The sequence below is a fragment of the Ochotona princeps genome, chromosome 31 (genome assembly GCF_030435755.1).
Source record: "Ochotona princeps isolate mOchPri1 chromosome 31, mOchPri1.hap1, whole genome shotgun sequence".
In the NCBI taxonomy this organism is placed as follows: Eukaryota; Metazoa; Chordata; class Mammalia; order Lagomorpha; family Ochotonidae; genus Ochotona; species Ochotona princeps.
In genome coordinates, this window is record NC_080862.1 from 367,714 (window position 1) to 380,370 (window position 12,657).

The 12,657-nt window shown below is 51.4% G+C and overlaps 1 protein-coding gene across 1 annotated transcript in view; it reads left to right on the forward strand.

Moving 5' to 3' along the window:
- The first annotated feature begins 2,585 nt into the window (after nt 1-2,585).
- TJP2 (tight junction protein 2) overlaps nt 2,586-12,657 on the forward strand; it is a 99,959-nt gene continuing 89,887 nt past the window's right edge. Inside the window, exon 1 of the mRNA XM_058657413.1 lies at nt 2,586-2,714. The gene's annotated coding sequence lies outside the window, so the exon portion shown is untranslated. The remainder of the gene's footprint in view (nt 2,715-12,657) is intronic.

The following is a 12,657-nucleotide window of genomic DNA, read 5'->3' on the forward strand; positions in this document are numbered from 1 at the left end:
AATGAAGTTGTTTTGCCTGTAAGGAGGGGCAGCCCTTGTAAACACAGGCAGCGTCTGGGATCCACAACGTTCAGTAGTTGGGCTGTGTTCAATGACATGACAGTGTTTTCTTTTTTTTTTTTTTAAAGATTTATTTATTCTATTACAAAGTCAGACATACAGAGAGGAGGAGAGACAGAGAGGAAGATCTTCCGTCCAATGATTCACTCCCCAAGTGAGCCACAACAGCCGCTGCTGTGCAGATCCAAAGCCGGGAACCAGGAACCTCCTCCAGGTCTCCCATGCGAGTGCAGGACCCCAAGGCTTTGAGCCGTCCTCTACTGCTTTCCCAGGCCACAAGCAGGGAGCTGGATGGGAAGTGGAGCTGCCGGGGTTAGAACCGGCGTCCATATGGGATCCCGGGGCGTTCAAGGCGAGGACTTTAGCCGCTAGGCCACGCTGCCAGGCCCATGACAGTGTTTTCTAACAGGGTGAGGGAGCATGCAGTTAGGGTCAGGGTTAGATACTTATCTTAGGGCAGCAGAAACTCTATTTTATGAAGGTGCTAAGCAACTCACCAGCAAATGCTCACTCCCTGAGGCTGAGTCTTACAGATCTCCTGTCCTGTGTCTGAATCATAGAGCTATGCTGAATTCTAAAAAAATCAGAATTTTCTAAAGAATATGGTGTAGATGGCTGTCACGGTAACTGGAGAAGGGTGGAGTTTGCCTCCAACCAGACCCAGAAGCGATGGTGGAATTCTAGCGGCCCCTCAGGCTGTGAGACTTTGTACCCAGGAGGGGCACAGACCCATATCCCCCCACCAAATAAGGGTCCCCACCTCTTTCCAACTTCCGTGTCAAGAAGAGTTTAAAAGGGCTCCTTCTCCGTCTCTTCCTCGCTCTTCTTCCTCCGAAGCCTACTCCTTCAAGTCTGTCTTCCTCCTGCATGGGGAAGGGAAGCCTGTGACCGTGGTTCTCTGAAATAAAGGCCATCTAAATTCTTTTCATATATTCGGTGGAGTTATTCTTTCCCTGGTGGTTGGCAAATCTAACATTTTGGTGAGCGGTGAATCTAACAAGGCTGTAATGGCATGATATGTTCAGGGGAGCCTGGGGTGGACCCTAAAATCAAACCATGGGTCTAACTCTGATGGGATGTACGGTTGTTGGTGCTTCAGTTCCATCCTCGTCTCTGGAGACAGGTCAGTCCTCATTTGCTGCCAAGTTAACTTGGCCACCATGATTCTGGTTCCCAATACAAAATTGAAATTTCCCAGTTCAGCAAAGGGGTTAGGGGCCTAAATGGCTTTCTTCTGTGTAGTTCTGAAAAGCAAGCGATAGCATGAGCCTGTCTCCCGGTGGCACTTCTCTGAACAGGAGGGCCTTGCTGCCCTGCCACGGGCGGACAGAGGCCTGTCTGCCACCCGTTCTGTGTCCATGAGCAACTGTCTCCTGCAGTCATTCTGCCACATCCACCCTTTAGGGGACACAAACAGTAGCGCTACTGGTTGAGCATGCCCAACCTAAAATCTAACACCCCAGATAGTTCCAAATCCTTAACTCCTTCAATGCTGACAGGAGACCTCGGGTGTTGGATCCCAGTCAAAGCAGGGGTGCTCTAAAACTGTTCTGTAAAATTACCATCAGGCTGTTTGTATGAAGTCAAATGAAACGTGAGTGAGGGGCTGGCCTGGTAGCTTATCAGACTAACCCTCCATCTGTGTGCCAGCATCCCATATGAGTGCTAGTTCTAATCCAGCTGCTCCACTTCTCACCTGGCTCCCTGCTTGTGGCCTGGGAAATCAGTAGAGGACGGTCCAAAGCCTTTGGACTCTGCACCCGCATGGGAGACCTAGAGAAAGATCCTGGATTAGGACCAACACAGCTCCAGCTGTTGTGGCCATTTGAGAGATGTATCAGTAGGTGGAAGATCTCTGAGTGTGTCCTTCTCTGTAAATCAGATTTTTTCAGTAAAAATAGATAAATCTGTTAAAAAAATGAATTTGTGTCTAAACTTCAGTTCCATTCTCGAAATATCTCATGTGTATGCAAGTATTCTAAGATCTGAAAATTCTAGAATTTGAAACATCCTGGTCCTAAGAATTTGACGTGAAGGATTCCAGATCTGCACTTGCTTCTTGTTTCTCGCTAGCCAGGCCTCTCCAGAACGGGGGTTCAGTGGCAGAGGCCATGCCCAGTGCATGCATCTGCTCATGGGGGCCATTCAGAATGTGTCTGTGGAACCAGTATATACCCAGTAAGAATTACTGTGTCTTGCTGGGCGCTGTGTCCTGCTTGGCACCTATAGACATGCAGTGGCCTGCTCCCCAGGAGGCAGATACCTTGGGAGTCAGTGCGTGGTATCTGGCTGGGAGTTTGTATGCTGCTGACAACCAGCACCTCCCAAGGGAGTTTGCAGGGCAGGGCTCTTGTTAGCTGGTACCCTAAGGGGGTGTTGCCTAGGGAACCATAGGCAAGAATGATTAACTCAGCTCCTCTCTCCCATAACCCTGCAGGTCTCCATGAACTTCTTGACACACAGCCCATGTTGCCAGAGCACACTCAAGACATTGTCCTCCTACAAGGCTAACATGGCACCTGTGCAGGGCAGAGCAGGTTATGCCCTCCCAGCAGGACAAGGGCTGAGCTACCTCTGGCTTCTGTGGCCTGGGATTCCAAGTGCGATGGAAAGCAACCCAAACACTGTGGCTCCAAGGATGGCTTGCAAGTCAGGTAAGTGGCTTTTTCAATTTTCCTCACTGTGCTGATTTGAGAAGAAACACAGAGAACATTTTTATTTTTTTAAAAAAGATTTATTTATTTTTATTACAGAGAGGAGCAGAGACAGAGAGGAAGATCTTCCATCCGATGGTTCACTCCCCAAGTGACCGCAACGGCTGGAGCTGAGCCAATCCAAAGCCAGGAGCCAGGAGCTCTTCCGGGTCTCCCACGTGTGTGCAGGGTCCCAAGGCTTTAGGCCGTCCTTGCCTGCTTTCCAAGGCCACAGCAGGGAGTGGATGGGAAGGAGGACCGCCAGGATTAGAACCGGTGACCATATGGGATCCTGGCGTGTGCAAGGCGAGGACTTTAACCAGTACGCTATCGCACTGGGCCCGAACATTCTTTATTTTAAAAAAAATTGTGTATTTTACTTATTTGAGAGAGAAAGAAGAAAGGAAAGAAAGAAGGAAGAGTGTCTTCCTATCTGTTAGTTTGCTTCTCAGATGTCTTTAATAGCCTGGGTTGGTCCAGGCCCAGCTGCGAGCTGAGAGCTCATCCAGGTGTGCCACTGGGTGGCGGGGATCTAACTGCTTGGGCCTCCCTGGGCCTGCAGGTCACAGGTCAGTAGGAAGCTGGAGTAGGGAAGGTTGCTGAGTCCTGAGCCCTGGGCCTCCCTGGGCCTGCAGGTCACAGGTCAGTAGGAAGCTGGAGTAGGGAAGGTTGTGAGCCTGAGCCCTGGGCCTCCCTGGGCCTGCAGGTCACAGGTCAGTAGGAAGCTGGAGTAGGGAAGGTTGTGAGCCTGAGCCCTGGGCCTCCCTGGGCCTGCAGGTCACAGGTCAGTAGGAAGCTGGAGTAGGGAAGGTTGTGAGCCTGAGCCCTGGGCCTCCCTGGGCCTGCAGGTCACAGGTCAGTAGGAAGCTGGAGTAGGGAAGGTTGCTGAGTCCTGAGCCCTGGGCCTCCGTGGGCCTGCAGGTCACAGGTCAGTAGGAAGCTGGAGTAGGGAAGGTTGTGAGCCTGAGCCCTGGGCCTCCCTGGGCCTGCAGGTCACAGGTCAGTAGGAAGCTGGAGTAGGGAAGGTTGTGAGCCTGAGCCCTGGCATCTTGAGCCAGGAGGTGGACATCCCAGCTGGCAGCTTAGACTCCAAGCCAAATGCCACCACTGCAGAACATACTTGGTGGGAATTTTTAGTCATATCAAGTGAAGGAATTAATATTTTACTACCAACCTAATGTGTGTGTATATGCACATATGTGTGTATATATACTTACATGTATGCGTATATATGTGTGTGTATATATATACAATAAAATCTTAGGGCTAGCACAATGGCTCAACTGACTAATCCTCCGCCTGCAAGTGCCAGCATTCCAAATGGGCACTACTTCATGTCCCAGCTGCCCCACTTTTCATCCAGCTCTCTGCTTATGGCCTAGGAAACCAGCGCAGCATGACCCAAGATCTTGGGCCCTGCAACCATGTGGGAAGAAACTCCTGGCTTCAAATCAGCTCAGCTCAATGGCTGCTGCAGTCATTTAGAGTGAATTAACAGGTGGAAGATTTTTTTCTCTGTGTCTTTCCTTCTTGCAAATATGCCTTTCCAATAAAAATAAAATAAATCTTGAAAAAAATCAGATCTTACAGACAGTTCACTTTTTCAGTTCAATACCTGTGGTTTGTTGAATGCACACTGTGCTGGATGCAAGCTCCATTTACGAAGCATTCAGGAGCTGGGGTCTGGGGGTAACACGTATGTGACAGTAGCTGCAAATGGAAGGCTCTGGGCAGATGAGGCTCAGAGACGTGCTGGAGGCAGAGCCAAGGCCACCTGCAGAGGAGCAGAACATGGCTACAGTGGAGAGAAGCAGGAAGAAGCAGTGATAAACCATGCATGGACATGTGGGCCTTGAAGGGTAAGCCAGATTTTAATGGGTGCTTAGCAGGAGGAGAGCATCTTTGTAACACTTTGCCTGTGAGAAGGTGAAGGCCCCGCTGGCAGCAACATCCAGTTGGCAGCTGGAACTGGTGGGGAGATGCATGGAAGTCTCAGGTGCTGAGAGCGCTGGGCTGAGGGGCTCCCTGCCCCCAACAGCATGGAAAGCACAGTGACCTGGAGAAGGCTTGGGGAGGAGTTCCGGCTGCAGTGTGACCGGGCAGGAGGGAGAGCTGTGTGTGCTCAGGCTGTGAGGTGAGAGGCCTTCCAGACCAGCAGGAGGCAACATAATACAAGAGCCAGGGGAGGGGCTGGTGCGGATATACAGAGAGGAGCAGAGACAGAGAGGAAGATCTTCCATCCGATGGGTCACTCCCCAAGTGACCGCAACGGCTGGAGCTGAGCCAATCCAAAGCCAGGAGCCAGGAGCTCTTCCGGGTCTCCCACGTGTGTGCAGGGTCCCAAGGCTTTAGGCCATCCTCGACTGCCTTCCCAGGCCATGAGCAGGGAGTGGATGGGTAAGAGAGCCGTCGGGATTAGAACCAGCGCCCATATGGGATCCTGACAAGTTCAAGGTGAGGACTTTAGCCACTAGGCCATGCCGCCGGGCCCTAAATTATTAACTTTTCAATTATTCTTTTGGGTGTTGTGTATAATAGTTAAGGTGCTGGTTAAGCTGCTTGCTTCCCACATTGGAGTGCCTGGATATAGTTCTCAGCTCTGGCTCCAGACCTCAGCTTCCCATGGAGGCAATGGTGATGGCCCAAGGACGTGGGTCCCGGATGTCTTCATGGGAGGCCTAGGTTGAGCCCAGCTGCTGGCTGGAGCTCGACCTGGCTCCCGAGACTGCGCACTTCTGAGGCATAACTCACAGATCAGAGTCCTCCCTGTTTTTCTTTCTCTTTCCACATAGCACTTTGCCTCTCAAACAGATAAGTGATTTTTGAAAAATAATAAATGCAGATACACATATTCAAGAGTATGTGAATACAAGATCATTACTTAAACCTCTTAAGGTGTGAAATGTGGCTGACAAATAGAAAAGTATGTAAAACATGTACTTAGTGACAACTCAGTTATTTCATGGAGAAGATTTCTTTTGTTTATTTGAAAGACTGGATCTGGGTATTTCCCACTGCTTTCCCAGGCCATTAGCAGGGAATTGGCTTGGAAGTGGATCAAGAGGAACTCAGGCTGGCACCCATGTGAGATGCCAGGCTCCCAGGCTGTGGCTTAATTTGCTACACCGAAGCACGAACCCCTGCCCAGTTACATTTTCAAACAGAAACACTCACGCAGCCACTGCCCAGACCGAGTGACAGGACATGGCCCACATCCCAGAAGCCCCTCAGAAGGAGGAAACTCCCCAGCCCCAAGTCCAAGGCTGACTTCCTGGAGTTCCATCTGCTGGGACAAGTCCTTGCTCACCTGGGAATCAGCTGTAGCCAGGGGGAGGCGCTGTGCTGCAGAATGAACGAGGGCCTGAGCTAGCCACTCAGCAGGAAACTGCACTGCACTTAGAATGGTCATTAATTGTCCCCTGGAGCTAGGGTGGGGGGTCACATACCTCACAGAAAGGAGGGCACACACACACACACACACACACACAGCTCTGATAGGAAAGGGCGTGAGCGTGGAGAAGACTGGGCAGCAGCCCGCTGTGGTCACTCCAGGGGACAGTGCCCAGGGTTACCCTGAACTGGCAGGCCAGGGTTGCTGGTTAACAGACCTGAGCAAAGTCCGATTGAAGGCAGCACCTAATCAATGGTAAGCCACAGTCTCAGTGAGGGAGGAGATGCCCCCAAAACTCAACGGAGCTTGTAAAATCTATGTGGAACTTTCCTCCATACTGCTTCCGAATTCCAGTATGTTAAAAAAGGAAATAAAAAGCCCCAGTCCCACCACTGCAGTCATGATTATGCATATACTTTTTTTAAATATTTCCTTCTTCCCTTTAAAAAGCATTTTATTTCAGAAAAAAATTTTAAATTTACAAGATAAAAATTAAGTTAGTAAACAGAGTTTCTGTACTGTTGCGGAATGTGAGTGAGCTCACGTCAGACAAGTCTAGGATGTGTTAAAGAGACTATGAACCAAGCTTGGTGATCTTGGTGATAACGGGGCCCACTAGAAATGAGCAAATGACAAGGCCATGTGGCAATCCAGTCTGAATCAAAACCCTGAGAGAAACAAATGGTTATTATGGTGGAGTACGTCCATTAAACTGAAGACCTGTGTTCCAGCTTTTCCAGAAATACAAATTATCCTGAGACATGCAGCGAACAACCTGGACACACTTACAAAGCTGCGGGCATTCACCTGTTCCTGGCTTCTCTGCCCACATTCCGCATTCCACGCCTCACCTCTCCTGGAACTCTTGAAAGTACACAAACTAGAAATACAAAGCATTGTTGGGTTTTTTTTTTTTAGAAGATTTATTCATTTTTATTGGAAAGCCGGATATACAGAGAGGAGAAGAGACAGAGGCGAAGATCTTCCATCCGATGATTCACCTCCCAAGTGAGTCGCAACGGCCGGTGCTGCACCGATCCGAAGCCGGGAACCAGGAACCTCCTCCTGGTCTCCCACGTGGGTGCAGGATCCCAAGGCTTTGGGCCGTCCTCGACTGCTCTCTCAGGCCACAAGCAGGGAGCTGGATGGGAAGTGGGGCTGCTGGGATTAGAACTGGCGCCCATATGGGATCCTGGTGCATTGCAGGCGAGGACTTTAGCCACTAGGCCACCGCACTGCACCCCAAAATAAATTTTAAATTCCATTTTCCACAAACTTTTAAAAATTTATTTGTTTGTTTGTTTGTTTGTTTGAAAGGCAGAGTTACAGAGAGCAGGAGAGATGGAGATGTTCCATACACTGATTCACTCCCCAGATGGCCTCAAGGGCTGGCTGGGGTTAGGGCAGGCCAAAGCCAGGAGCCTGGAACCGTTTGGACTCCCAGAAGGGGGCAAGTAAGCAAGGACTTGGGCTGTTTTCTGCTTCCCCAGGAAATTGGAAGTGGAACTGCTGGGACTTGTACTAGTCCCTACATGGGTTACCAGTGGTGCAGACAGAAGTTTAACCTTCTTCACACAACACAGGCTCTCCTAAATGGCTGGAATGTCCAGGCTTGGGCCACGCTGAAGCTAGGGCCATGGAGCTCCAGCTGAGTCGCCCGTGTGGATATGGGGACCCAAGGAGTAGTGCCATCTGCGGCTGCTTTCCCAGGCTGACAGCAGGGACCTGGATGGGAAATGGCGCAGCCAGCCCTCAAGCTGGGGTCATATGGCATGCCAGAACTGCAGGCAGCAACACCACACTGCATGCTGCGCCAGCCTGGGATTCATGGGCGCATGAAGGCACTTAGATGCATAGAGGGGCAGCTTAAGCCAATGTTTGTGTTAGTCCAGTCCATGTGGGAGTGATGGATTGAGTCTTGGCTGCTCTGCTTTCTACCCAGTGGGGATGTGCGTGGGCACCTGCCACCCATCTGGGACCCCTGGAAGGGACTCCTGGTTCCTGGCTCTAGACTGGCCCAAACCTGGCTTTCAGTCTCTCTGGCACTCTACCTTTCAAAAAGAAGCAAAGGGCTATAGAAAAATACAATTAAAAGATGATTTTCTGGCCCCAAACACTTTGAAATCTGTGCAGTATACATCCTTGATATGTCAGTTCATTGCAGTTATTTTTCTTATTGATGCTCAAATGTATTCTCTTACCAGAGGGAGTTCACTTCTCTAGTATCCGCCTTACTTTCTGAATTGACAATATAGTCCAAGCTTATATCAGGTAGTCTTTGCCCTGAACCTAAAATCAACCCACTTCTCCAAGAATGTCCTGGTTCCTTTTATGATCCAGTGGTGTTCAGAGAGAAGTCTGTGATACGGTGGGGGGCCTATTCCTGTTGGGTGGGCATCAGCTGGTGGCATTTTCAGAGAGTAGACCCTGGCGAAAACATTTTTTTTAAAATATTTGCTTAACAACTATGCTAACATTAACAATATTACTTAACTTTGATTTTTTACACTGAAAGAAATCTTGATTCCTTAAGATACTAACATAATTACTTACTATTAACATTAGAGTTTTTTTTCAGGCCCGGTGCGGTGGCCTAGCGGCTAAAGTCCTCGTCTTGAATGTGCCGGGATCCCATATGGGCGCCGGTTCTAGTTCCAGCAGTTCCACTTCCCATCCAACTCCCTGCTTGTGGCCTGGGAGAACAGTCGCGGATGGCCCACAGCTTTGGGACCCTGCACCTGCGTGGGAGACCTGGAGGAGGTTCCTGGCTCCTGGCAGTCATTTGGGGAGTGAATCATCGAATGGAAGATCATCTTCTCTGTCTCTCCTCCTCTCTGTATATCTGACTTTGTAATAAAAATAAATCTTAAAAAAAATTGGAGTTTTTTTCAAAGATGTATTTTACTTTAATTTGAACAGCAAGTTTCTTTTACAGAGAGAGAATGAGAGACACAGAGAGAGAGAGAGAGAGAGATCTTCCATCTGTAGTTCACTCCCCAAATTGTTTCAAAATTCCCAATGGCAAGAGCTGAGCCAGTCTAAAGGCAGGAGCTTCGTCTGGGTCTCCCATGTGTTTGCAGGGCACAAGGTTCTGGGATGTCTTCTGCTGCTTCCCTAGGCCAAGAGCTTTTAGCTGGATCAGAAGTGGGGTAGCCAGGAGATGAACCAGCATCCAGATGGAATGTTGGCACTGCAGGAAGAGGATTAGCTGGCTATGCCACCACACTGGCCCCCTAACATTAGATTTTTTTAAAAATTTATCTTATTTTTATTTGAAAGGCGGAGTCACAGAGAGCAGAAGAGACAGAGGTGAATTTCCATCTGCTGGTTCACTCCCCAAATGGCTGCAATGATTAGAGCTGGGCTGATCCAAAGCCGGAAGCCAAAATGCCTTGGACCATCCTCCACTGCTTTCCCAGGCCATAATCAGGGAGCTGGATTGGAGGTGGAGTAGCTGAGACTCAAACAAGGGCCATATGGCGTGTGGCTCCATAGGCTGAAGCTTACCTAGTATGCCAAGGTGCCAACCCCCTTAGATTTTTTCCAGTGTTTTTTTAGGGGCCTGGCATGATAGCTCAACTGCTTAATCCTCCACCTGCAAGTGCTGGGATTCCATAAGGCACTGGTTCATGTTTCAGCTGCTCCACTTCCCATTCAGCCTCTTGCTTGTGGCCTGGTAAAGCAATGGAGGATAGCCCAAAGCCTTGGGACCCTGCACCTGCACGGAAGGCCTGGGAGGAGCTCCAGGTTCCCGGCTTTGGATTGGCTGAGCTCCAGTCATTGCAGCTATTTGGGGAGTGAACCAGCAGATGGGAGACTTTTCTGTCTCTGTCTCTCTTCTCTGTAAATTTGCCTTTCTAATAAGCATAAATAAATCTTTCGTTACTTGAAGGTAAGAAGGGAGACGCTAAGATTTGGCCACAATGGCCAGTGCTGAGCCAGGCTGCAGCTAGAGCCTGGAGCTTGCTCCTGGTCCCCTACATGGGCACAGGGACCTGAGCTTTCCCAGATGCATTAGCAGGGGGCTGGATGGGCTTTGCCCGCTATGCCACAGTGTAGTCCCCTACGGTTACACTGTTCTAAAAGTTAATTTTGTTTCATTATTATTGAAAACATTTACAACTCTGCAAAGTCAAATCTAAAGATGATGTATATCCTGGCCCTGCTCTTTATTCATGATCCGAGTCTCCCTCACAGGTCCCACTTAACTTAATCATTCATTTTTCTTTTTTAAAATAGAAGCCTAGTTCTTTGAAAGGCAATAGAGAGCACGAGAATCTCCAATGCACTGGTCACTGTGTCAGTGGCCATACAGCCGGCCAGAAGCTGAAATTCCACCCTGGTCTCTGGGCTGTCTTCTTCCCACACGTGATCAGCTCAGGGATGGGTGACAAGCAGAGTAGCCAGGACACCCGGCAGGACGGCCAAGCCAGGCAGTGCAACTAGCCAACACTGAAGAACCAGCTAACCAACCAATGAAAGCAAAGCATGGTGAGTGGTTTTTCTGCTTTCTCAGGTGAATGTTTTCACTTGGACCCTTTACTTTCTGTGGAGCCCTGGCCGCTCAGGCAGTCTTCACACTGCCTTCTAACTTGCTGAACCCCCAACCCAGCTTTCCTGAAAGGCGCTGCTGCCGCTCTTTCTCTCACACTGCCCGGGAAAGGGCTGAACTTGGCAGGCCATAGCCACCTTGTCTCAATGACTGATGACATCCTTCGCACGAGGCTTCTTTTTCTTATTCTGGTAAAATATACACACCACAAACTTTCCCATTTTGACCATTTTAAAGTGCGGGATCCAGTGATGTTCCTTCCGCACATCCATCCTGTGGCTACATCACTACCGTCCGTCTCCAGCTCCTTCCCATCCTAAGTCAAACCTTGCTCCTTTCAACAGCACCCCGCAACTTCGCAGGGGGGCCTTTTACCGCTCCCTCAGGCGGGAGCACCTGCTGGGAAGGTGTGGACTGGACACTAGGACCTTCCCCTGCAGAGCAGATTCCCGCCGTGACTAAGCGGGCGCAGGGCCGGCGCTCCCGCCCTCACCTATTGTCCCAGCCGCAGAACCGGTATTTCCGGATTAGGGCCTCTGACCGGGCGATCCCAGCTCGGGGCGCGGCTGGCGGGGGAGGGGAACGGAAGCTAACTTTCCACCGAAAGCAGGAAGCTGCTTCTCCTGTCTCCACTAAGAAAATCAACGACTCTCCATCGCCCCAAAACACGCACGTCGGTTTGCGCTCATTGCCCCGGGGGTCTTGGCAAAGTGGCTTTGCAGACCCTAATCGCGCAGCCAGCCTTGCGGAGTCAGTAGTGATTCGTCTTGTGCCCCGCTGTAGTTTGCGTAGAAAGCCCGTGGGAGCGCAGACTCCGGTCACACCGCCGCGGCCGCAGCCTTTGCCCCAGCACTGGGTGGCATGAGCGACGCCCCCACTCCCGCCCTTCCCGACACCCCAAAGTGGCGCCGCTCCCAACTGCCTCGCCTGCGCCCGGCTTGCGCGCCAGTCACCGCCCGGGTCCGGAGGAAGCAGGTGGCAGCCACCGCCCACCGCCTTCCCCTGCAGGCCGCTGCTGTCCCGCTGGCAGCCGCCCTCAATACCCCCCGCCCCCACACAGGAGAGAGTTTTTTTTTTTTTCTTTCCTTCTTTCTCCCAAGCCTCCAAACAGGAAATAGTTTGAGTCACAATAATACACAGGAGCGGCGGCAGACGCCCTCGCGCCCTGCCACCGCCGGGCAGTCGCCCGCACTCTGGCTCCAAAGAGGCGCTGCGCGCCGTGCGTGCCGGGAGCGCAGGGAACACCGGCCTAGCCGCCGGCGCCGGGTCGCCGAGCGCCCGCCCAGAGTCGCCCGTTCCGGCCGGCCGGCCGCGGCTGCCGCCCTTGTCCAGGCGAGTATCCCCACTGCTCTCCTCAGCCGACCACCGCGCAGCGCCCGGAAGCCTCCTGGTCCCCACTTTTGCCTGGGAGGCAGGGATTTGCGGGTGCCGATTCGCGCGGGCGCTTCGGCCCGGCCGTGGGAGGGGGCTGCGCCGGGAGAAGCCAGTGGACGTCCGCCAGATCCACCTGTGGAGTCCGGGCTGTGGTTTGGGAGACGTGGTACTTTTTTCTTTCCTGCCTCCGAGTGGAACCAAGGGTTATCTGAGGTATTAAAGGCAGTTACTTGGGAAGGACGGACTAGGGGACACCTTTCCTCTACCTGCCTGGCACCCGCTCCCCCAGGGCCTGGACTTTCGGCCCAGTTTCTGCGGAGTTGTAAAAGGCCTCTGGGTTTCCGTTGGCGCCGGGGCCAGGTGCGCAGGGTTGCGGCGGGCGGAGTGGAGAGCATTTAAAATGGAGTGGAGAGTGTGAACATTTAAAAATATGTGTTCAGCATATAGCCCCAGTTCGCTCGCGCCCCTATTTGTGTGTGGAACTTCTTGTCCAGGCGTTGGGCGTTCCCCCGGTTTTCCCCGCAAGGTTCTTGCTCAGGGGTGAAAACCCGAGTTGGAGATCTTGATGTTGGCAAAAGGCCCCTGGA